Here is a 5000-nt window from a genome sequence, read left to right as displayed (position 1 = left end):
GAATAGAATCTGTTCATTCGGGGGAGTAAGTTTTAAGTTGCTCAGATTATTGAACCATTTCACAATATCGTTGTAAAATGAGGACGTAGTAGAACAGTCCAAAAATGTATGAAGTATAGATTCTTGATGTGAGCATAGAGAGCATTGATCATCGACGGTAATTTTAAATCTTTTCAGTTCTCGCTTAGTAACAGTTATCCTATGCAGGAGCTAAAATAAGAATTGCCTTAGTTTATTATCTTAAGTTATTTTATATATCTTTTGAAAGTTAGCTTTCCAGGAAACAAACGAATCAGGGAAGAGTTGTTCCCAAGCTTTCACACCAGTAGGCACACCCAGGTCAATATAAGCCGCGGCTTGAAAAAGACGTGAACGTAGATTTTGTACCATTTATACGGGGTGAACATTGGAGTCTTCTGTAAGCCGCGGCCAGAGAAAGCCGCGGCTTATTTTCTCTCGTATAAATGGGGGTATGGCCCTATTGTGATTGACCATCTTCGGAAGTTCGTGGTTGACAAGCACCTTTATCATTCATTTGGCATGTTAGCTGTGTCCTTTCAACTTTTAACGTGGTGCACCAGTAGTGCAGAAGACCTCATTTTTTTAATTTATCCCAACTAATGTCGATCGAGATACGTAATTACTGTTCCTTTGTGTTCAAAATGTCTTTAGGGCAGCAAAAAAGTGTTTTTCTTAACCTGAAACCTTATAAAACAAGCTTAAAATTGCTGAGAAAAAAATCGCATAATTTACATTATTTATCGCATAATTGGCCTTTCTAATTGCACAATCTGCCCTGAAAAAATCGCATAATTTGCATTTTTTAATCGCACCCTATCAGAAGGCCTGATACACTGGCTGGATCCTTTATAATTTTATTGTATGCTCAATGAAGGGTGTAGTAGCTTGAAATAATTATAAGGCTTTTGTTATTCAGTTAGGGTTGCCTAAGGGGGAGACTATTGCGTCCTTAGTAGAACCTTTTAGGTTTTTAACTTCACAAAATGCTGCAAAATCTTGAAGGAAATGTACTATCAATAAATATTGTTGTTGTTCTTGTTGAATAGGTAGTGTATACATTTAGTTAAGAACCCCAACTGGCAAAGGGCAACTCAGGAGATATTTGTGAAGCATGGTGTCGTTGAATCAAATCTATAGTACAACTGCCTGTCTCAACTCATGATCAAGAGGTTGACCGTTTTATCTTTTTTTCAGCCTCCTGGAGGTGTAGCAGGTGTACCTGGGGCGCAACCGTTGCTACCAAGCAGCGTACAACAAGACAACCTGGAAGTTACCAAGGTGAGCAATGTGTGTCCTTCTTGACCCTTATTTATATTAATAGAGATTTATGGTTTAAATAACAAGCGACCTTTTAGGCACCAACACCCAAGCTCATCTTCTTGATGAGTTTAAGATACGTGCAAAGTGTATGTTTTATTGCATTTTTTTATAGTCAAATATTAATTTTTACATTTATATTGTACTTAAAGCGTTGCGTCAGCAGGATTGAGAAACACAAAACAAATTGGGAAAATTCTTACCAATTTCTAAACAGAGATTTGTTTTCCACTTTGAATTTTCTATTGTTTTGTCTTTTATCCTGGTGGTGATGCTGTTTTTCTTGACGCAAAGTTTCCATGTCTTGGTGCAAAACTGGACAATCAGCTGTTTAATTAATGAGATTTGAATTACTAACAGTTGATTTCACTTCCTATGTATCTCCTTACAACTCACAGCGGATGCATTTCTGTCACCGGTATTCTCCGGTCTACACTGTATGAAAATTAATGGCACTTAAAATGCTTGGAAAATGGTTCCTCGAAAATTGAATTTCATGTGCTTTCTGGTTACCATTTCTTTTTAAGACTTGGGAAAGTTTCCACACCAACTGCTGGAAATTAAATAAGGCAGTTTCATCCAAATTTGAGTGATTTACAGATGATTCACAATTTGACCACCAGTGACAAGCCCACAGTCATTACTGTATGCGGCTTTTGTTTCACGGATGGGATATAACACGATCATTTGTATGTGGTTTGATCACATACTGTGTTTCAAATCAACAAGAACAAAATGGTCAAATAGGACTCCTTTGCTCCTGTGCTGATATTGACTCAGAGCAACTTCTTAAAAAGAAGAAGCTAGAATAAGAAAATTTTCATGCTTCTTGACAAGCAGCAATGTGTGATTTCGTGTATTAACAATATACCTGGAAAAATTTCTCCATTCAATTGGTTAGCAGTTTTGCACTGCAGAGGGAGGTAACAAACCAAGTATTCTGATTGGTCAGTGATCAGTTGAAAGAAACTCACAGATAACCAATCAAATGCAAGCCCTGTTACATTGTACTTCATTCATAACCCATGATAGACCTGCATTATTATGATAAGTTATAATTTTCATGTATAATTATAATTATTAATAAGTAATCACAATGATTTTTCTGGTGTAATTTGGACTAAATAAGCAGTTGTAAATGTTTGCAAAGACTACGTGTACAAATTGCACTCCCCCTTTATGTGGTCTTTGAGAAAAGTTGCTCCTCAAAATCATGTGATTATACCTGAATAAAGCAATTTGCTCTCTCTTTATACCAACTTGTCATACATGCAACTAAATCCAGGAATTGCACCGGTTACCTGTCGTGAAACATTCTGTATTTCAAGAGTCATGACTGGCCCTAGATGACTGCAGGTGTCTGTAAACATGTGAAGACTTGTCCGACAATTAATAAAACAAAGCACTGGATTGAACCGTGTGTGTTCTTGTTTTTTTTTTGTTTGAAAGGTCAACCCATGCAAATGAGCAGAATGAATCATCCTCGAGTTCCTGTCCCGCCGGTAAGAAACAATAATTAAAAAAGGCAAAAGTGGCTCTTTTTGGTGATGGTCTTCAGATGAGTACAGTAGTACAGTACATGATATATGAAGTGATTCATATTTTGAACTGCGATATGAAATTAAGTGAAGCTATGATCCTCGCAGTTATGAATGCAATTAATCAAATCAATATACATGTAAATTATGATTCATTTCATATATCATTTCCTACAAAGGATTAAACTGATGTTATTGGGGACATACACTATAATAATAGTTTTTGAGTGCAGGACCCATTCATCCCTGAAGCGGCCCCATTGATGATTCAAATCAATCTTCTTGCATTGGACACAGAAAAATCTATAAGTATTATTCTTAGCCTGGGAGAAAGGGGCTGCGGTTCCAGTGTTTTAGTCTGTTTTACTCTGAGTAGTGGGCTATTTTCACCATGGTAGTAGCCAGCTGCCTTCTACTGATGACAGGGATGGGAAAACTATTGTATCATCATACTGTATGTACTGTTCAATGTACTGTACATGAATGGTACATGGACTTGTTTGGGATTTTTGTTAAGATAAAAAATTAAAACTAATAATTATAAAATTTATCTAAATAAATAAATAGTAAATAAATATATCTATATATGTAATTTATATAATACACAGTACTGTGCAAAAAGAATGCAAACGAGTTTCGATGAAATTTTCTTATTGTTCTCTCAATTTCGGGGGAAGAAGTGTGATTTTTCGGCCAAAATTTCTTTGAAATTTCGCTGAGCCACACAAAAATTCGAACGCAGGACGACATTTTGCAAATCTAACAACAAAATTTCAGTTGGAGTTTGTATGTACTGAAACGAAAATTCGCAAATCTAACAACGAAATTTTGGTTCAAGTTTGTACGTACTGAAACAAAAATTTGTAAATCTAACAACAAAATTTCGGTTGGAGTTCGTACGTTTACTGAAACGAACATTCAAGAACTTAATCGAAATATCGTAATCCTAAAGCTGCGGTTACACGAGCAATTTTTTTCAAATTTTGTCGCGTCGCCAGCGCGCGATGAAAATCGCAAGTGTAGCCACCCTTGAACTGGCAACGCGACAGCAGAAAAAGTCGTTGAAAAAAAATCGGCACTTCAAGGGTGGCTACACTTGTGATTTTCATCACGCTCCACTGGTGACGCGACAAAACTTCAAAAAATCGCATCACTGTCGCGAGCAAAAAATCGCTTGTGTAGCCGCGGCTTAAAACCAAATTTCATAAACTGTTGGTTAGCGTTTCGCATTTTAATGAATGATTGGAATCAACAACTGTACTCTTCTCTCAACCTTGAGTGTAAACACGACAAACCAAACCTAACAATAATATTCTTCCTGGTTTTCATGTCACGTAAGTACCACGCAAAGAAAAAAATAAAATCGCTTACCATTCAACAAATTAAGTCAAGAAAGTGACATGTTGTAGGAGGGTAATAAATCATGAGCGTGTAAAAGTTTTAGGGCGGTGCGATAATCCAAACTCTAGTTATTTGGCAATAGACACTTCTCTTAACAGATTGGTTTTTCAGGACTCGAAAACACATGGGGAATCGACATTTTTGTGACGTTTCTTAGAAGCAATCCAGATGTCACACATTGACTGAATTAGAAAGATTGTAAAAGAAAGATTGTAAAAGCGCTTCCTTTACCATGAATAATCTGCCTGCTTAATCTTGTGGCGAAAGCGATGATGTTCACCTTTTTTTCTGTAATTTGTAAGGGCATTTTGGCAGATGTGAATGAGAGTAAGGAAGTTTCCAGTTTTTAATAGAAGCATTCCCAAATGTTATCTTCTTTACCAACAATAAGAATTTTAAAATCCCAGAGACTTTTGCTGAAAGCTCTCGTAAGCGACACAACCACCCTGCCTTGTTTTTAATTTTGGTCTCGCGAGAATCGGCTCATGTAAGTGACCGGCTCTTGTTGCGACTACTCTCACAAATTCCCGGCTTGGTCACTTATGAGGGGTTCGACTGGCCTTTTTCGAACGTTAACTTAAATGTACTGCAAAAGGCAAATGCTCGCTGCAAACTTTCAATAAGCACTCTCGAAATTTTGCTATCTCAAGATGAAATTTTGCTATGTCACTACGAAATTTCGCTATGATACAACAAAATTTTCGGTCGAATATTCGCGTGGCC

General features: G+C 36.7%; 1 pseudogene; it reads left to right on the top strand.

The window, feature by feature from the left end:
- The window catches only part of LOC138029191 (single-stranded DNA-binding protein 3-like), a 34645-nt pseudogene that overhangs the window by 7484 nt on the left and 22161 nt on the right, over positions 1–5000 (top strand).

Source organism: Montipora capricornis, chromosome 13, assembly GCF_036669925.1.
Source record: "Montipora capricornis isolate CH-2021 chromosome 13, ASM3666992v2, whole genome shotgun sequence".
NCBI lineage: Eukaryota > Metazoa > Cnidaria > Anthozoa > Scleractinia > Acroporidae > Montipora > Montipora capricornis.
Note: the sequence above shows the minus strand (reverse complement) of the source record. Positions and strands in the feature narration are given on the sequence as shown.